Below are 22622 nucleotides of genomic sequence, written 5' to 3'. Positions count from 1 at the left end.
ACTCTTCAAGCTGATGAGGGAGAGGGACTTGATCGGGGGAGGGGGAGGGAAATGGGAGGCGGTGGCGGGGAGGAGGCAGAAATCTTCAATAAATAAATAAATTAAAAAAAAGAATTGCATAAAAAAAATAAAAATATTCCTGAATATCTCCTTCTGAAAAAATTTTTTACAATCTCAGTGTCATCTTTTCCTTATTTCAAGAAAAAATTAATTAACATGTTATTTATTAAATTGCAGAGAAATTCATACTCAATATTAAAAGCAAAAAATAGAGTTTATAAGAATATGTACATCTGGACAGAAAGTTTTTGGTATTTACTAATCATTAAGAAATAAATGCATATACAATACCACAATGAAAGAATGTTCAGAAACTAAAATATGAAAATATTTATCAAATACAAGATAAATAATTAAGTTCTCTATTCCATCATATAAATTAAACTAAAATGTCCTTTTCAGTTTTCCCTGAAAAGAACACAAAATATATCTATTCTTAGTCCATTCACATATTATTAGAGAAATGGAATCCCCAAGACTAATAGAATCCTATGGGAGAAAAAGAGTCAAAGTCACCGTCAAGGACCAAGTTCCTCTTGACTATTAACAGTGATTAAATGTAAATGGGAGAAAATGATTTCTTTAAGACGGCTCATTGCGTGGCTAGGAAATTGGCTGACTCAAGGTGTTTGTCTTAGGGCTTCTATTGCTGTGAAGAGACACCATGACCATGGTAACACTTATACAGGAAAACATTTAATTGTGGCAACTTGCTTACAGTTTTAGAGGTTTAATCCTTTATCATCATGGTAGCATTAAGGCAGACATGGATCTGGAGGAGCTAAGAATTCTTACATCTTGACTCAAGGCAAAAGAAAGTGGTCTGTCTCACCAAGTGTGACTTGAGCATATAAGAGACCTCAAAGCCTGTCTCCACAGTGAGTCATTTCTTCCAACAAGTCCATACCTCCTAATAGTGCTTGTGCCTTTGGGGCCATTATCCTTTAAACAACTAGAGTAGAGCAGTAGAAACAGGTGTATCCCAGCCGCAAACTTCCAACCCCTCTATCCTCCCTCATCTCCTCCCCTGGATGTAGATACCTGTGCCTGTAACCCATGACTCAATTGGATTCCAGTCACTTACAGACCTGATAGTCTAGCTGAAAGAAGTAAATGTCTTCAGTGGAAGATTCTGTCTCAGTTGATAAAACAGGGAGTGCAGAGGATGTCTCCAGAATTCCTCTGTCGACACGAATACCCACATATATGTACACATTGTACACTCCCCTACTGAAAGATGGCCCATTATTCATATGAGAATGCACTGTGTCTTTGTGCATATAACTACTGCCAGCATGTTTAAATAGTTTTAATAACCAGCTATTGGTTATGAGAACTGGTGGATAATTTGGATAGCTAGAAACAAGATAAATCTATTTAGAGAGAGAGAGAGAGAGAGAGAGAGAGAGAGAGAGAGAGAGAGAGAGAGAGTGTGTGTGTGTGTATGTATGTATGTATGTATCACTATGTGATGAAAATGAGTATTTGGATTAGCAAGATTTGTAACTTCTGCATACAGAGAAGAACGGTAAAAACTGAAATAGCTTTTAAATTAAAAAAAAATCACAGCAGAAATTATGGGGGTGGGGCAAAGGAAACCTCTTCTCAACCTGTTAGTAGACAACTTTTCTAACAGCAAACATTACTGCTTTCTTCTGTGAGTATGTTCTTTAGTCAGACCATGGCAATAACCAAAAGCATCAGCAGTCTTTTTGCCAGAATATCACAAGACAAATCTATAGTCCGGTTGCTAATACTATTCCCCTTTGATATCCTGTGTCCTGGCCTCACAGCTCAAATCGTGTTCAGGACACCCTCTGCTCACACTGTCCACATGATTTTTTAGTACAAAGTCTCAGTCATCAACATCCTTCCGAAAACCACATGGTTTGATCTGTCACAACAAAATCCCACTTCTTGGTATGAACTTTTAGTAACTTTTCTATTGCTGTAACAAAACACTATGCCTATGGCAACTTTCACAACTGCAGGTTTATTTGGGGTTACATTTACAGAGGTGTAAGAGCACCTCACAGTTATGTTGGGAAAGAAGGAGCAACAGACAGACACGGTGACTGGAAGCAAATAGCCAAGGGCTCACATTTCAAACCACAAACAAGAAACAGAGAGGAATAACCAGAAACGGTACACTTTTGAAACCTCACAGCCTGTCCTAAGTGACACATATCTTTCAGCAAGAGCACACCCTTTAAGTCTTCCCAAAATAGTGCCAATAACTGTAAATAAGCATTTATATGCCTGAAACGCATAGGCATATCTCAGTTAAACCACCACATGTGATATTATATGCTACTGCTAGCATTTCATAGAATTTCAGATACTAAGGCCATTCTAACAATTGCATGTCCCATAAAAATTATATATGATAATACAAACAAACGTCTTTTGCATTATTCTGGAAAAAATACGAAAAAAATGTTTATTTTTCCAAGACAAACGATCTGGGAAACATACAACAAAGTAAAAGCAAAACATCACAGGATGTTTTTCTCCAAAGTTTCTAAATATGAAAATATAATTTTTATTAATGAACAATAAAACTTAACTTTAAGATTTTCTTTTAGTAGTGACCAAGAATTACAGCTATATGAAATCTTAAGATTCTGGAGTGCTCTTTGGAAAATCCATCCATTTGTATTGTTTATTAAATTCTTGAAGACTACTGATCCATGCACTTCAGCGTTATAGAAAAAGAAAGAAAAGAATTTCTTCAAAATACTGTTGTCTTAAAAGTTTTTCTCCCTATTGATCTTTTACAGGTGACTCATTTAATACCAAAATGGCATCAAAACTTCATAATTACTTTAGCATTTTTATTGCACTGACAAAAGTAAATTTTATAAGTCAAATACTGACGGAATATTTATCCCATCTTACACTGAACACAGAAAGTATTTGATCCCACTTCTTTGTCTTTTTCAAGGGCTTAAACCTGCCAAATTATTCCATTTGACTTCAGAGAATTCTCATATGGCAATCTATTTTATTTACCTTATCTTCAATAAAATGGTTGAGTGAGCGTCAGCAACTCTAAGGCACTCTGAGTTTCAATCAATCTTCAGGCAAAGGCATCAGTCTGTATTATACCTACTGTGCTGGGAGTTACAGGTAGAGTTTGGGATAAGACAGAAGCAGAGTAAAAATGCAGGCCACGCTTAATGAAGCCACACTGAAGAGAAAGCCCTTCCCAGGCTCTCACAGGCATGGTTTCTACAACACCAGGGGCGAGTTCAACACAGGAAGAGTTTCTTAATAAGACTGACAGCTAAAAGGAGGCATGAGACTCCAACTTTATCTCACGTGAAATCTAAAGTTATAGCCAATCCTTTATTCTTGAGAAGATAATATTTAAAAAAAACATGCTTGCATTCAGCAAACCTCTAAATTTCATATGGCAGGGGGAAAAGAAGCCTAAAAGACTTTGCATGGGCTTCCTTCTGTGGCGTTTTCATATAGTGACTAATGTGTCAGTAGTTTCAATGGACATCTCCTTACCAATTTGCATGGCAATTTAAATACAGCTGCTGGGTTAGATTTTTACCACAAAACAATGAGAAAGTTTGATCAACAACTTATTTTGGCAAATGAAATCACTAAAAACTAATTCCAAGAAACATGGGATAAAAGTGTTAGATGTGAAAACACCTCCCCAAGTACAAACTTTGTAATAAGCAATTCTGGTTCATATTTGATATGGGCTATAAAACCTGATTATTCTAATATTGCTCTTCCCAGCAGATAAAACCATTAAAAAGATACTTAATGCTTTAGTTGAATTGAAAAACGGGCCAGTTAACATTGCATATTTTGCTTTTTTGTGTGTGTGTAACGGTATCAAAACTTTGCAAGTGCATATCTCTAAACCATAAATTTAAAATTGTAAATGCAAACTATTTTTACATAAAAAAGTTCCATTTGTATTGTCTTTTTGTTTTTCTGGCAATGCAGGATTTCTGCTCAGATACTATTTTCACATCAACAGCAATACAATTTGAGCGATGATTTCATGGAACAGTTTATACAAAAGTTGAACTATTGTAAAACCACGCTTTCTTTTCTGAAAACCAAATGTATAATGTTTATGGCCAACTCAGCATTTCAAAAGAGCACTCCAAACATCTATATGTGCATATCTATATCGCCTGCTTACACATATTCCCGATAGTTCCAAAAGACAAGGAAGAACAACAAGAAACTAATAGGACAGGTTATGCATTTTAACATCCTATAGGGCTAAGAACATTTAAACTATTCTCTGCATAACTGCCATGAAAGAATGTTTATTGGACCAGCACACAAAACTATTTGGTCCTAAGTGCAACACTCATACTGATGTGATCATTTGAAAAGGTATTAAAAGTGGGCTTTCCATGTTATAAAATCAGTATTCCAGATGAAGTCTAAGGATATTCCCACTTCGCTCACTAGCTTATAAATATACATGTCTATGCTTCCATTACATTTGCCTGGGAGATCACATATTTGGTTAGTATTAATCCACACACTCTTCACAAAGACAGAAATATTACCAAATTTAAAGAAGTAGTTTTAGAGATGAGTTAGTATCTTAATAAAGAATTATCTATTGACACTTAAGGAATTATCCTCAAATTTTGTAAAATAAGAAAGAAAAAAAATGTATCATAATGAAGACAGAAACGGCACCCAGTAGTTTAGTAGGGTGGGATTAGAAACAGCCTTTTAGGAGGTTGTGATGGAAGGAAATAGAGATGGGTGAAAGAGGAAGGAGCATTGGGAAAATAATAATAATAATAATAATAATAATAATAATAATAATAATAATAATAATAATAATAATAATAACATCCAAAACTGAGTCCTTCATACCAAATATCATTAAATCAGAACAGGGAATGGCCTAGCTTATGCCACAGAGTGCTGCTTATATGAAGAATCAATTAAACATGGAAGGGAAGACACTTGACAGGGAAAATCAGAAATCCTGACACATAGGAAAGATACCGGGGTGTCTCTGTTACAGGCAACATCAGCAAGCAGGTCGTTCGTATACTTCTAAAGGTGATCATTTCTAACTTGTGAATTGTAACAAATTCTAAAAAGTACAGCCCAGGCTGACCTGTATATGACACACTCTAGCTCACACTGGTCTTAGACTCACAGTGATTTTATCTTTCTCCCAAGTGCTGGCATACAGGCATAAAAATTCATGCCTGTCTGTAGAAAAAGTAACTTTACAGACGTTCTAACTTCTAAGTCCATATAATAGTAGAAATATCCTGGAAATTTTCCTTGAAAATTCTTCTTCAATTAAATGCTGGCACAGAGACCAACGTTCTAAACTGAGAAGATGGCACATACATAATTTATATATGATATAATTATATAGATATAGTTCTCAGTGAATACTTATTAAGAAACTATTACATGCTGTGCTTGGAATATAGTAGATCACTTATTTCTGTCAGTCACAGGGGAATAAGGCCAATGGTTATCTACATGAACCATCAGAGCAGATGTTATATAGTAAGACACAATGAAAACAAAGTCTTGACCCAGCTAAAAAAAAAACAGAGAAGAAATGACATCACTATAACAAAGATGGAAAAATAAAAAAATATGATTTAAAATGACAGAAGTAATTAAAACAATACAACAGGTATTAACTGACCACAATGAAGACAGGCACAAGGCATATAAATAAAGATTCCCATATAGGGAAAATAGGAAAGAAAGGTTGGTTATTTAACTGTTGGGTTTGGATAATACTAGAGAGCATAGTATCAAGCTGAGCTGTAGTCTGATATCATGAGCCACTCTGAAATAAGTAATGAATTTTAGGTAGCATTAAGGCTTATGGCAAAACTCTACAGCTATTTGTGAGCAAACTTTTATAATAAGTTATAAAGTTGCTTTTTGTCAGTATAATAATTATAAACTTTATATAATAAATTATTCAAATTTTAAATTTGGAATTGCTATAAGGAGACAAACAAATGAACCTATCTCCCAAATCTGTGTCTCCAATTAATTTATCCTTCCTGTAATACCTCTGGTTCTGGGGCTGATAAGTCTATAAATGCCCAAGAATGAAGGCTTCTCAAAATACACTGCCCTATTATGATGAGTCTCTGGCATTATGCATATGCATTATTTACAGCAATGTGTGGTTAATGTTCACTTAGACCTGTGGAAACAAGGCCTGCCACTACAATCATGACTGAACCTTAATTAGCAAGTTTCAGAAGCAGTTTTGGGAACTGTACAAGAAATTAAATTCTCTTCTCGGAAGAGATTCACCATTGTTCAAAATAATTTCTCTCATGATTCATTAATAATCTACTCATAATTCCTGCCTTGTTTTATTTATTTATTTACTTATTTTTATTTACTTATTTTTAATCAGAGCAAACATAAAGTTAATAAGAAAAACTTAGTAAGAATATATAGAATGGAAGTGGCTGAAAAAGCCTGTTCTGGCTAATTTTATGTCAACTTAACACAGCTAGAGTCATCTAAGGAGAGAACTTCAACTGAGCAAATGCCTCCAGAAGATCCCGTTGTAGATAGCCCTATTATACATTTTCTTAATTAGTGATTGATGTGGGATTGCCAGTCTATGGTGGGTGTTCCACACCAGGGCTGGTTGTCTTGCAATCTTTTTTAATGTAATATTAGGAAATTATGGGGAGCAAGTCTGTGGGCAACACTTCTTCAAGGTTTCTGCCTCCAGGTTCCTATATAGTTTGAGTACTCCCTTGGTTTCCATCAAAAGACTGTGATTCAGGATATGTAAGCCAAATAAACCTTTCCTCTCCAGGTCACTTTGGCCTATGATATCTCATCACAGAAACAGTGAGCCTAACTGGACAGTAATTGGTACCAGGAGTGAGGTATTGCTGTAACAGACGTAATTATACCATTTCTCCTAGGACTGTGGAAGGACTTTGAAACTTTGAGCTAAAAAAACTCCATTGCACGTCAAACGTTCCATAGTCAATAGTATTAGAGCTGACAAGAAAATGGCATAAGAACTGCAGTTGATGGAGGCCTGACATGAAATGTTCAGAAGAAATTTTAAAGGCTCAATTGGAGCCATTTACTAATTTAATTAAGAATTTGTGGTTCTAGTCAATTGGAACTAAAGAACCATTCACAATTAACAAATGCCTAGCAACACTGAAGTGAAATTTTTGCTTTACTGGGACAAATGATGCTGGTTAGCTGGAGTTGAAAAATGACCAGTGATTAAGAAGAGATGAGCATCACTGAGGTTTAATACTCTGAGAGTATTTCCTCAGAGGTAGCAAACAGAACCTGGGGTTCAGAAGCAGCCAAGGATGTACACTGTGCTAGGCATTGAATTTGGTAGTTTAAGAGTCATTCAGGGAGTGCTGGTTTTGAAGGTATGAAGGAGATCAAGGAGATCGTGGGAGGTTTGGCAGTGAGAGAGGGCAGAAGAGTTTACCAGAATGGTCACCCTTAGGATCAGGTGAAGCACAAGGGTTGAAATGGGACATGCAGACAAGTTGAGGTTCAGCACCATGGAAAGAGCCTACTTACAGGAGGTTCTTGATGAAAATGCAGATGAGTTACAGCAGGAGACCCCAACATTTTGAAAATGACAGCAAGATTGGATTACTGTCAAGGGCAGTAGAGGTGATGGAGTGGAGCCAGCATGAACAAGGGTGATAGGCTACATGTTCTGTGCCAAGCACTTAGGAGGATCCCAGAAGATCATGGGCAAATCCCAGTCATTGAACACTCACTAATTTACACTGACAGAGTGGATTTTGCTTTGTTTAGATTTGTGACTCTTTCCTGGCTATTCCCTTTTGGAATAAGGAAGTATTTATTTTGCTTTCATAGGCGTTCATAGCTGATAAACTTTGAATTTTTTAAAGAAAATTTTTTATTGTTAAAAAGACTTTGATTTTTTTAAAGAGATAGAATTTAAATGTGTTTGAATGTGTAAGCCTTTTAAGTTTTAAATGTTTTATATTGTGATATTTATCAATATGAGATATTGGACATAAAGAGGAAAGGTTATTGTTAAATAATATTGTACTGATATGTCAACAGAAATGAAGACCCTTATTTTAAATCCAATTAACTCTTCTCCCATACAAGTAAATATTTTTAAAAGACAATGGAAACATTATTATCAAAAGTATTCATAAAGATGGAATATGTCAATTTTACCATTAACTTCAATGTGACCACTAATATCTCCTACCACACAAAATTTAGATGTTAGAAAAGCATGTGGTCTATTTTCCTTATTAATTATGCACTATGAATCATGGGTAAATTACTTTTGCAAATCATGTGGGCTCCTTGTTATTTCCCTGCTTACCAAATGAAGATTATAGTCTCAGCTTCACTTTCATAATAAAGATAATTAATGAGAATATGGAGTCAATACTGGTCACATCACTTTGAAAACCATAAATTCTGGCTAAATGTCGAGTCATTTCATTCTGTGTTTGGCAAAGTGACAAAGTTGATAAAATAACAACAGCATAATCATAGGTAAAGCAGAACATAAAATAACTGGGAAGTATTTAACTATAATTAATGCAGTTGACATAAATCCCTCAGGGGAGTTATGGTGGTTCTATCTTGAGAAAGGTATAGAAATGAGAAAGGCAATTTACGCAAAAATGAGGTTCGGAGGCTCACCAGTGACAAAGGGAACCCACTGAGGAATATTTCTGAAGAAGTCCAGAAAAATGATTCCCTTTTCTTTGGGGGCATTCTTTCAAAAAATGGGGGGAGGGGTTAAACATTGACTTACCAAATAGAACATTGAAAAAAAAAACCAAACATCCCTTAACTTTTGTTTTATGCTGGGCATGGTGAAATAGGTTTCCCAGTACTTGGAAGGTAGAGACAGGGGATCTCTGTGCATTTGATATCAGCCTGATCTATATAATAAGTTCCTGGACAGCCTGAGCTTTATAGTGAGACCCTGCTAAGAAAATAAAATTTAAAAAAAGAAATTTAAATTAAGGGTCTCCAATCTAAGTAGACCAAAGCATGATTAGCTTCCAGGATTATTAGAGGATTTGTCTCATTTAAGAGACACGACTTTTCCTGGCTTTGAAGTTGTTTCTTTTATACATACACACACACATACACATACATGTATTACATATAATCAGTTACTTGAATATAGTTAGTTATCTGAATAATAACACAACGAAACCATAAACCCAATATGGTTTTACATAATATTTACATAAATATTAGAGATTGAAAATCATTCATATTGCCTTTGTAAATATCAAGGCAAACTATGACAAAATATAAAGATTTATGATTTCACTAAGGAAATAAATCCTTCCTAAATAGTTAAACTCTTTAGTATTAAATGTTAGTTATAACTGGTCAAAACAAAGTTTATGATATAACACATATTTTAAAGAGAAAATTGCATTGCTATTTTATCGGCTACCTCACAGTTTCTCAGCATGTTTGGCTTCCCTGACAAAGTCAATATGCATTTAAATTAAATAATACTAGGTCATGAAAAAAATTAGCAGTACAGTGTTTGTGTGTGTGTGCACGCGTGAATGCGTGTGAGTGTGCACACGCGCACACACACACACACACACACACACACATGAACTAACGGACAGTGGACACAGACAAATACACATGGGCTTACACACCATTACATGCCTACTAGTAATACTGAATGCCAGCTCTTAGAGTCCAGCACAACATTATCAAATTATTGCTTAATCGTGTCTTTTCAACAGTTTGAACAAAATTTCTACATTCTTTGTGCTAATATTTAAAAACTGAGAGCAAGTTAAGTAATAACAGAAAACAAGAGGAAAGAAGGAGGGCTGGTGACATCAACAGTATTAAGTACCCACTTGGCTGCATCTTGGCACACCTCTGTGGTCCATTATAAACTTTGTAAATATACTTAACCAAAACACTGAGGATCAAAATAAGCATTTACCTTTCTTTTCTTAATCTTCCACGCACTTTCAAGTCAACCTTGGAATGGAATCCTAAGTACATTCAGCCCCAGCATCACACTGGAAGAGCTCTGTGAGGAGAGATAAAGACCCATAGTCACTTCTTTGAAAATTAGCCTTGAATTCGTCATGATTAGTGCAATCATTAAATGAAACATAGGACATATTCACCCTCAAAACAGATTGGTTAAATCATTCATTATTTGGGAATCTGCAAATTAGTGTGAAATGCATTAGATATGCCTTCATTTTAAGAACTTTAAATCTCATTGTTGGGAGCTCCCAAGATGCCACGGGGTTCATATTTCATCCCCTCTTCTTATATAGATTGGGAAGGTTTAAACTTTTGGATGATTAAATTCTATAATTTATGAAATAAAAGTGTTTGTGTTATAGGATCCCAACAGAAAATATGACTGATTTCAATTGCCTCTTCAACACATACTTAATAAGCTATCTAGGCCTTTCCACAATTAACAAATTGGTAGTAATCATTTTCTCCTTTTAACACAATATGAGGGTTATTACTTCAATGGTTATTTGAATTTCTATTTTCCAGCCCTATCTCCTACTCAGCCAATTTGTTTTCCTAATTTCTCTTTAATCTGAAACATTTATCTAATAATATTTCTTTGACTAAATACATATGTTTAATAAAGATCCAAAAATTGTAGGCCTTCCTGTTACATAGATAGCAAATGTATTTTAATCCAAGCATCTAATCTAATTGATTGGTAATTATGACACAGAAAGCTGAACCACCTCTACATTTTAAATTGGAAGAAGACAGAGTTCTGTGTTTGATGAGCTATATCTGACCACAGAACTGAAGTGTTTTTAGTGACATAATGTGCTATTTCTGCTGAGAATCTGGACACTACTATTCTAAACAATATTGCTAAATGTTATAAAATAAAGAAACCTTTATCCAACAAAACCATAACAGTATGAGGGACTGGTTACTACTTATTCTGTCTGAGTTACAGTGGCAATTACTCAGTGTCACTGGTATTCCACAGGGCCATAAATTTACTCCAGATTATAATTCAAAACCATCTGGAAAAAATACAACAATTGCAGTAGACTGATGACATAAATAGTAAGGTAACTACGGTCTTTTAAATTCTACTATTTGGTATTCTTTCTGTTTTCTGAATTCTTCTCAGTATTAAGATCTTACACAAACACAGGAATACTCTATAATTCAGTCCTTATGCTACTGTTTCCTTCATAATTATTTTGTATGACACCAAAGTATATTGATTTCTTATTAAAACGCACAGGTCTAGATCAGTTTTTCAATTCGTATTGGATTTTTTCTTTTTTTATATTTATAGTTTACAATTTACAGAACAATCTATTAATTTTTCCAGTCGTTTGATAAAAGTGATTCGGGTAATTTGTTTAAAACAAATAATCTTAGGTTTCTGAGGAATATTCTTTTGCTAGAAAGCATACAATATATAAATTACTTTAAATATTACATAGTTTCTAAAATCCTTGAAGGGCTTAGGAGAAATTCTAGAGTAGTTTGTTTAGTTTTCATTAGGCATTCACATGAAATCAATATCATAACATCAATCATTTGTAGAGACACTGTAAACAGGAAAATAAAAAGGTAAAATTTGAGGATAAAAGTTATTCTTTCTCATAGGTGGTTGAGGGGATGAGAGGGATCAAGGAAGAGCGGGAGGGGAAAGGTGATCAAAATACATTGTATGTATAAAATTTAAAAAGGGTGGAATAGAAAAAGTTGTGTTTGCAAAGGTTCAATGTTAAGAAGTTGCACACAAAAGAAAATGCTCATGGTGGATTATAATCCTGATTCTGATAGTCACAGTACGAACAAAAGAGGCCATGAGTATTTATCTCTTAGCACCTTTGTGGGTTATGAATCTAGACTACTCTCAGGGACCCCAGGTAATCAAGAACTATGTGTTGTATAGGTCCATGACTCTATGAACAAATAAAGGCATAGTTGAACAGGTGTGAGAATTTAAATAAATCTGACCTAGAATACCCTTTGAAACAGAAAGGAGTGGGACACTGAGGTAATCAGTCCTTGTAGAATTGAGAGGGAAATGCTAAGAACAACAGTGTTTCCTTCACCTGGAGTGAAGAGTGAAGTTACTATTTCCAAACACCTGTAGAGGTAGATGTGCATGAACTGAACTCACACCTCCAGCTCTTAGTCCAAACCACTTCCTGGGGTGCCAGGTGTCCATGCTACAGAAAAAAATATTCTTCCTCTCCTAATAGCTACACATAACCCAAAAGATAAAATGCACTTTTTCTGTGCCTCTCCTTTCTATGCAAATATCCGTGAGACCTCAGCTCCTCCCATTACTGAATAAACATGATAAAGAACATAACTTCTCTTTTGCGTTGTTTTTCCCACCAACTCATCTTCTCTCACCTACAAACGATTCTTCCATGCTCATAACCATCTCTGCTGCTCATCTGCATTTGATACCCTGATATTAATCAAAATGATACATCCAGATGTGCTGTTTTGTTGTACAAAGGGCAGATAGAACATGTAGCAATGAGAGAAAAATAGCGTGAGGGATAGAGAATAGAAATTAATATAAAGAAGTGGTTATACCAGCTCAGAATTCAGGCAGATAGTTGAGAAGAAACATTAGTCCTATACCTCAGCTCTATCACTCACAACAGGACTGTCCCTCATTGTGTTGTTTTATTGATACAAATTTGTGCACCCTTTAATACATATGACATTCTTCACAGAACTATAAATATATAGAGAATAAATATATAATTAGATAGATAGATAGATAGATAGATAGATAGATAGATAAATAAATAGAACTATTTTATATGAAACTGGAGGGGAAACTAATTTTGGAATTGACCCAAAGGACTAGTGAGCAGGGGAAAGTGAGATGAAAAGGCTGAAAATATGAACAAAATAGATTTCTGTATCATAGCATCATAATGAAATTCATCACTTTGATTATTATCTTAAAAGTAGATAAGCTAAGTAATAACGTGAACCCCAAGAAAAATATATAGATCCACCTGGAAATTGGAAACAGACAAGATCAACTAACAAAATTGGGAGAAAGGGGATGGAGGGAGAAGAGAGTGTCATAGAGGAAGAGTAGGGAAGAAGGGAAGGACTGAGAAGAACTTGAGGGAACGGGATAGTCGAAATGGAGGATGGACAGATATAAGAACAAGTAAAGAGATGTCTTGATTGATGGAGTATATTATAGAGTTAGCAAGAAACCTGGCTCTAGAGAAATTCCCAGGAATTCACAAGGATGACCTTGCCTAACACCCTAACAGAGGTGAGGGGGCTCAATCTTGAATTGCCCTATAATCAGACTGATGATTAACTTAAATACCACCATAGAACCTTCATCCAGCAACTGATGGAAACAGAGGCAGAGAGACCCACGTCGAAGCCCTGGACTGAGCTCCCAAGACCAGTTGACGAGTGGAAGGAATAAGAATATGAGCAAAGAGGTCAAGACCATGATGAGTTCACCCATTGAAATAGTTTACCTGAGCTAATAGGAGCTCACCAACTCCAGCCAGACTGGGAAGGAACAAGCATAGGACCAAAGTAGTCCTTCTGAATGTGGTTGCATAATTGGGCCAGACTGAGGGTCATTGGCAGTGGCTCCAGGAATAATGTCTATTGCATGTACTGTTTTTTTGAAACCTTATTCTCTTTGGATGTATACCTTGCTCAACCTAGATATAGTAGGGAGGGTCTTGGACCTTCCACACAGCAATGTGCCTTATCCTCTCTGAGTATTAGATTGGGGTGGGGTGGAGGGTGTGGGGAGGGAATTGGACGAGGGGAGAGAGTGGGAACTTGGATTGGTATTTTTTTAAAAAAAAATCTAATACATTTTTTAAAAGTTGATCATGTGACTTTAATATTATCTTAATATGAGAGAAATTTTCGGTTTTGTGGCTATCAATATATAGATTTGATATGATAAAAACTATGAAGCATATATAAACATACAGGCATACATACTGACTGAGGCTTAGTGATTTGAGATTTCCTCTGAGTTTTATTCTCAAATTAGTCTCTGTCATTCAAATAGAATACTGAAGTCAGACAATCACTCTGATATATAAGGAGAGTTTCTCCATTTTATAACAAAGAAACAAATGCAATGCCATTCATCCACAATGGACAAAACATATATACAAATGAGTACACCAAATTTTAACCCTCTCTCTGGAGTACAGCATAGGGATATAAGAAAATAAAGAAATGATATTTCAGGTATCACCATATCCCTGTCAAAACATTAATGAGATCTATTCAGAGACATTGAGGTAAAATAAAAGTACACCTTGAAAGAGCAGTTTAGGTGAATGTTGATTGATTTGTTTGCAGTTCAAATATTTATTGAAAGGTGAGACTGTTTCATTTACCAACATTGTATACACTTGTTACATTTTTGTAGGAATACTATGAAAATATTTAAATATATATTTTAGAACTTTTTCTGTCAAAAAAGTAAAAACCGGCCAGGCGGTGGTGGCGCACGCCTTTAATCCCAGCACTTGGGAGGCAGAGGCAGGCGGATCTCTGTGAGTTCAAGACCAGCCTGGTCTACAAGAGCTAGTTCCAGGACAGGCTCCAAAGCCACAGAGAAACCCTGTCTCAAAAAAAAAGTAAAAACCACAATTAAATCTATAAACAAGACAATATTGTTGCTAACATGAGAGGCTTAATTCTGTCAGTATGCATGAGATGTAGTGGTAATTTGAGGAAATTGTCTGTGAAGCCCCTTTCTTGATTCCAGAGCTTCTTTGACATCTGTTTAAACCCAAATAAAACACAGAGAACCTAAGACAAAAATCTTCAGACCTGAGAAAAAAATCTTCCAGTCTACATATGAATACTTTGATCACTAGCATAAGACATTTTCCATTGAGATAATGATAGTGATAAATATTTTATCAGGTGGACAGGCCTAGATGACTTGAGATTTCAAGTTCAGTTTACCACATGCCAAAATAACAGATTCCCAACTGCTTCTCTGGGAGGTTTATAGTCCAAATGTGATTCAGAAATAGGGATTTCCACCACCTAGTGATGTTTGAGATAACATTTTCAGTAATCAAACTGGCACATAATCATTCATGGCATAGTATTTGTTTAGTTAATGCTGCATTGATATTAAAGTTTTGAATTAAAGAAACTCTGACTTCTATTATCCCCACCTATTTATTTCATGCTTACTTTTCCTCCATTGACTATTTGTCAGAGTTCTAACAGTGAGCTGCCTTCTCTAACTAACTTCAAACTCCTCAACAAAACAAATTTCATGGCTTGGAGATGAAAGGTACCACAAAAACTTATATGTTGACAGCTCAGTCTCCAGTTGATGGTATAGTTGAAAGGAAACTGGATCCTGAAAATAGTAACTTTGTCTATTGATTATTCTGTTGATGAATTTGCAGTTGCTACTATGAAGTAGCAAAAAACTGAAGGACTTAGATCGTGGAGAACATACTTTGAAGGTTGTGTTTTGCTTTTAAATCTTTCTTCTTTGTTCTCTTTCCTGGCTGTCATGAAGTGAGCATATCTCTCTGACTCATCTTTCTGCCATGATGTTCTCCCATGGACCTAACGTCAGTGACAATGAGCAAAAGCACAAATCTTTGCTCCTTTCAGTTTCTCTCACCTGTTTTGTACAAGTGATAAAAACTAAAATAGTCAAATACATTTTTATGTAAAATACAAACCTCTGTCTTGAGCTTAAGTTGTGTGTTAAATGAATGATGATATTATCCAAAACACTGCAAGAAGATATTCAGATCATATTGTAACTGTTAGGAACTTACATTAAATATAAAGTTATATAGCATAATTTGAAAGTGAACTTGGACTTGATGTTAGTGCATATTGTCAAGTCTAGGATAACAGTAAAAATGTAATATGCAATTACAATAGAATTTTGTAACAGAAATGTCTAATATTCAAAGTTAACTTTCTTATTTACTGACAGAAAACAACTAGTATTTGAAATTAAAACATCAAAATATTCATGTTATCTCCCTTCAAAACAAGAAACTTGGATATAACTTTAACCATCTATATACAGTATCTCATAAAAACCACAAAAATAATTAAGATAAAAATCAAAGAATATCTAAATAGGTAAACTCTCCGTGTCTATGGTTAGGCAAATGTAATGTTGACAGAATGTCTTCCTTTTGAAATTTATGAATTCATCTCAAACCCAGTAAAAAATTTCCAGCACATGACTTTTGCAGATACTGACAAACTGATTCTGAATTTGAAAGGAAAGGCAAAATCCTAAAATAGGCATGACTGTATCAAGGAAAGTTCAGAAACTCAAACAGTACTACTTCAAGGCATTCACTAAAGTTCAAGTAAGAAAGACAGAAAGGTATCAGTGAAAGAAAAGATCAACAGAATAGAATAAAGGTTGCAAAAATAGAATCACACAAATATAGTCAACTGATATTTGACAAAGGAGCAGAGATGGGTCTTTTCAAAAGCTGGTGCTGGGAAAACTGGAAAAATATGAATCTACACATATACCTTCCACCTTTCACAAAAGTTTACTCTGAGTGAATCATCCACCTCGGTGTGAAATTCAAAGCCTCAAGAATACCAGAAAATCGTGGAAGGGACAGTGGAGTAACTTTGTGTACATAGATGCTTCTAAGCTACAACTGCAAAGGCAAGACCTTAAGACACTTGATAAGCTGGACATGACCAAAAGTCAGTATTTCCACTTTATAAAAACACCGTCAAGACAATGAGAACATGAACCATGTTGAGAGAAAATAACTGCTCACACAGACTTAATAATAAAAGATATGTATTCCAAACAAGCAAAGGATGCTTATGTATCATTTCTAACTAAACAGAAACAAACATCATCATTTTTAAAATTTAGCAAGGGACCACAAACAACTAAACAACAACAACAAAAGACAAATTGTGCAGCTACCAAGCAAAGTTACGTGAAGATATGTGCTCCACATTTTATATAATGGATGAAACAAGATTAAGTGAATATTAAAGAAAAACGAAATTATTACACCTGTTAGAATGACCAAGTCTTATATCAAGAATGCTCAAAAGGTTCAAAAATGTGAAGTTGAAGGAATTTTCAGCAATTGAGGTGGGAAAGTCTTAGATCACCACTTTGGAAGACAGTCCAGCAGTTTCTTATAAATTAAACATTCATTCATTGTGCTACCACCCAGCAATTTCCCATTAGATTTATCCAAATGAATCAAAAACATATGTGTTATGCAGGGTTCATTCATAGTTGGCTGAATTCGGAAACAATCAATATATCTTTCACTATGTGAGTAGGCAAATATTTGACTTATACAATTGAGTAATATCACTAATAACCAAGAGACCTAACCAACATTAGACTGTCTTGAAATTTCCTCTACCAAAGAAAATAGTCCATTTTCAAAAAGTTTATCCTCAGGCAAATTCTTAGGAAAAGTGCAGAGAGCAGTCACATTCTTTAACGCAAGAACAGTCTACAGCTTGGTTATTAGCATTGCTGCCTTCTGCCACATCTTGATCTGGGTATTCATAGTCTACACATCTTTCTGCAAGGCTTGCACTTTCCTACTAGCACATCTGTTAGCTTTTGTTTAAGACCAAATATTCAAATGCTTTTATGTCCAAATACCAGTCCTCTACAGTCTTCTAAACGTTAACGTGTTGAGGACTATCACAGTTACAACCCACTTCCTTGTACCATCTTCTGTTTTAGTTACATCTGTGTTGATTTGATAAAATACCAATGAGCAAAGCAAAACTATACAACAAATGTCAAACTGGTTTTGTGGCTTCAGACGGTTAGAGTCTATGACAGTCAAGTAAATGCATGGTGAAAGAAAAGCCTTTTGAAATCTAAAAGTCCAACCCGAAGAACAAACCATCTTAATTAAGGCTACACCTTCCAATCCTTTACAAACAGTTCTGTCACATAGAGCCTTATTATTCAAATATATGAACCTATGCAGTCACTCTCATTTAAACTACCACAGGAACAATGCCAATGTTCTTGCATTTAGACTGAGCACCAATTTGACACCCCCTTTTCAGAAGTGTGGGTTTGTTGTTGTTCATTTAGAGAACTTTAACACTGGTCAAACTTTAGACTTAGTTCATGGAAGGTCATGTTAAAAAGCTCAATGAATGACCATCATGGAAACAGAAAATAAAGAAAAGTTTATGGCAAGGACTATGTACCATAAACTTAAAAACTTAAGATGTAAACAAACAAAAAAAACCCACATTGTTTTCAGAACACATTATTCTAGACATAAAAGGAGAAAAACCTCAATGGAAAATAGACAATAAGATACCACAGTTAGACCAACAGGATTTTAAAAGCATGCTTTAATTTATTCATTCATTTATATAATTTAGTAGAACAATAATAAAACATCAAAGTAAAATTTAAAACCAAAACAACATATATAAAAGCTATTTAATAATAATATCATCCTTTTCACTATAAGTGAAAAAAATCTCTTTACAAATATTTTAATTATAGACAATTCTTTATTATATCTCTATTCAACCTATAAACAGCATGACTTTCTTTCAATTCACTGGTATTTATTCACAAATCTACATTGGCCTTTTGTTCTTCTTCCAGTTGAATTCAAAGCTCTAATTCAGGTCAAACTTTGTTTCTTCTTGGCATCTTATACATGAAGTATGTGCTGCATTTGTTTATTACTTCAAATATCCATTTAAAATCATATGAAATCTTGAATGATAAACATGCATTTATGGAGTATTATCCAGAACAAGGGAACTCAAAGTTATATGACCAGCATGTAATATACATAAACATATTAGACTAATTATTTTGTATAAAACTTGAAATGTTTACTTGGTCCGACTTCTCCAAAACAAAAGAATATTTCTCCCACAATAGTTGTCTACAATTCATTTATAATATAAATTCCATAACATGTACCTTAAATAAGTGAACTCTCCATTTCTCCAGCTTTTTTATGCCTCTTATATTCAGTACTCCAACCGAGTAGTGGGAATACAGCAACAATTTTATGCATACATACATATGAGTTGCTGCTGTTTCTCATTCCTTCTTTATAAGCAGTAACAGTGACAGTTACTGTACTAAAAGTGAATGACACACTGAGAGAGAGGCATATCTTCCAGGAAGCTTTGAGAGTCAGGCTATTTTTTCTTAACTTTTGCCTGTAAGGATCTGTGGTTTTTGTCAATGATTGGGGGGGGGGGAGCAGTGGCATGAATCAGGCAACCGGTGTGAGAACATCAGATATACTATCTCTAGATTACAGCCCCAGTGAAAGGTACATGACAAATCTTACATGTCATGGTCATTCTAAGGGCACTGTAGTCTAAAAATGTATCTTACCTGAAGCAAAAGTCTACATTGATAACTTATGCAGCAGTTTTGAAAATGTGAGCATTTCTGTATTCAGTTTGGATTTTTAGTCTGAGTAGATATTTGTCTAAATTTTTGTCAAATATAAGACTTCTAATATTCATCCATATAGCATATATTTGAATACTCATATCTACTTAATAGCTATAAACCTATGTCCTATAGAGGAACAAAACTAATAATAATATATAATTATTATAGTAACTTACATGAAAACGTGCTTCAGATTTACAAATTTGTATATACTGCAGAACACATTAAATGGAATAGAGAATATGCATACAATGCAATAACATTAAGCCTTCCAAATAAGGAAATTATGATATGTGTTATAGCATGGGTGAATTCAGAAGATACTATGCTAAGTAACAAAAGTTCATCACTGTAGGACAGAAGCTATATGACTGCTTATTTATGAAATATGTAGACTATTGAAATTAAAATATATTTGTAAAATGTTAGGAGATTGAACAAGGAAGTAATTAGGACCTATTCTTTAAAAGGAAAATTGATGTCGGATTCCCCTCTGTATGCTATGAATATGTTTTATTATTATTTATTAATAAAGAAGCTCCTTTGGCCTATGGCAGGACAGAATACAGCCAGGTGGGAAATCAGCACAGAGATATATAGAGAATAGACAGAGTCAGGGAGACACCATGTAGCTGCCAAAGGAGAAAGATGCCAGAATCTTACTAGTAGGTCACAGCCTCAGGGTGATACATAGATTAATAGAAATGGGTTAATTGAAGATATAGGAGCCAATGAGCTGTTGGCCAAACAGTGTTGTAATTAATATAGTTTTGTGTGATTATATGAGTCTGGGAGGCCAGGAAACTAAAGTGCAGTCTCTGTTTAAAATGGTGTCCACTGGCTGGGGTATGGACTCACATAGGATCTAAAAAAGCTTAAATAATAAAAAAGAGGACTTCTAGACCCATCAAAAAAATAACAGGATCCAAGCACAGCTTTTTGGCACCACATTTTTTTTTTTTTTTTTGGTTTTTCGAGACAGGGTTTCTCTGTAGCTTTGGAGCCTGTCCTGGCACTAGCTCTTGTAGACCAGGCTGGCCTCGAACTCACAGCGATCCACCTGCCTCTGCCTCCCGAGTGCTGGGATTAAAGGCGTGCGCCACCACCGCCCGGCAATTTTTAAGATAGGTTCTGTTTGCTGGCAGTGAGCAGAGGAATGGCTACTTTAAAGAGGTTTGCTGACCCAATATTAGCAGAAAAAAACTACTTGACTACTTTAAGAAACAGTTTCCTGATTTATGCTGGTGGCATGTGTAACTCTGGATATTTTGGAAGGTTTTGTTACAGAGCAATTAAATGGGTTTGTTAGCAGCAGGTGGCATGTTGTTTAATGGCAGCAACATAGACCCACTGCATCCCTGGAGCTGCGGCAGTGAACATGGCTCACATAATGGGCAGTAAATGTACCTCAACCATATTGAAAGGCTTAAAGAGGTGGAGCCAACATGCAGCAAAGCAGCAACCACAGCATTTACCTTTTTAAAATGCTCCTTGTCAGAAAAGGATTTCAGAAACATAGTAGGACAGATTCAGACATGGAAGACCTTTAAATAAGACACAGTATGCTAAAAAAAATGTACATGGGCTTGGAAGAGAGTAGAAAGAGTGTAGGCAATTATAAGAGTACAGACAGTCATAGATTGAAGAAATAAATATTATAAATAAATACTAAAAAGTAAGAATTAAAAATAAGCCACATAAAGATGGAAAATACAGTCTGGATTATATATATTATTGTGTTTTCCTTGAATTTTTTTACTAAGAACGAGCTAATTACAGAGAGAAATTTCATTGTATGGGTAGCTAAGCTAAATCAACATATATATTTTAAAGGTAACTTGACTTCAAATTTGAGTCTAAGGACATGTTACTTTGGAAAAGAGGTTCTTCTTTTGTTTACACAGAAGATATGAACCTGTGGATTCCTTCCAGGCTAATTTGGCTTGATGAAACAAGATCCCCTGTGAACCCTAAAAATACTTTGCCCAACAAACAGCAGAAAGTAGTTTAGAGAAAACTAGGCCCAAATTCCCAAAATGATTGTTTATAAATGTTTGTTTTTGTTTAAAGGAGAATAAAACATAGAAATGATTAGTTTCATTGGTATGGATCTTGGTCTATTGATATAAATTTAAGGTCAACGTTTTTGTATTGTGTGTATGTATTTCTGTTTTTGTTTAAGATACTGTGTTTACGCAGCTCATTTAAAAACATAATGTATATTTAAGAAATACAGTCATCTATAATAGTCAAACTGCAGACGTGTTAGGTTTTCTGGATTGACAGAGATATATTTCAGATGGATAGGTATTCTTCAAACCTTTCTAAGACCTATGGAATATTTCATTTAAAATATTTTAAGAACTTCGACTTTTATCCAACAGAGACACATGTTTGCTTCTGGCAGCACCAATTACTTCAGAGAGGTTAATGGGCATTGAAGAAACTTGTTATGGAATTTGCCTTTAATGTGGTAAGGATAGTCATTTGGGCAAGAAACTGTTTATGCCTAAACTGCTTGATGGTATGCTATAAGAACTGGACATGCAAAATGTACAGAAAACTGACTGCTAAACTTTCCAAAAGATGGGATGTTACTTCAGGGTTCCTGTTTCACAGAGGAAACTGCCAGACATTTTGAAGGATATCGAAGAAAGTAACTGACAAACAGCTAATATAGGTAGAACAGATCTTCAAATTAACTGCTTCACTGAAAAGATCCAGATATTTGGATATATAGGCTAAAGATGAATGCCCCAACATTTACAGAAGTGGTTTGAGTGAGTATCCAGGCAGCAAAGTGTCTTTGTCAATTCTCAAGTTTTGAAAGTAGCTTACAATGGACTTCCTAGTTACTTAGGTAATATTATATCCTTCTGGGGTGTTTGATGGAGTTAAAAACAGATAGTTATAGTTTACTGTAGTTATGATAAAAGATAAATTAGAAATGATTCTTTAGACCCACAAAGATAAAATAGATAGATGTAATTTACTACGCCAAAGTAAAAATCTTCCGTTTTATTTAGATAGAAAAGGGGAGTGATGTGGGATTTTACTCTACATGCTGTGAACATGCTTTTTTACTACTGGTTAA

General features: G+C 34.9%; 1 protein-coding gene across 1 annotated transcript in view; it reads right to left on the bottom strand.

Moving 5' to 3' along the window:
* Foxp2 (forkhead box P2) overlaps window positions 1–22622 on the bottom strand; it is a 497529-nt gene that overhangs the window by 330834 nt on the left and 144073 nt on the right. Inside the window, exon 3 of the mRNA XM_026787547.1 lies at window positions 10034–10123. The gene's annotated coding sequence lies outside the window, so the exon portion shown is untranslated. The remainder of the gene's footprint in view (window positions 1–10033; window positions 10124–22622) is intronic.

The sequence above is a fragment of the Microtus ochrogaster genome, linkage group LG10 (genome assembly GCF_000317375.1).
Source record: "Microtus ochrogaster isolate Prairie Vole_2 linkage group LG10, MicOch1.0, whole genome shotgun sequence".
Taxonomy (NCBI): Eukaryota; Metazoa; Chordata; class Mammalia; order Rodentia; family Cricetidae; genus Microtus; species Microtus ochrogaster.
Note: the sequence above shows the minus strand (reverse complement) of the source record. Positions and strands in the feature narration are given on the sequence as shown.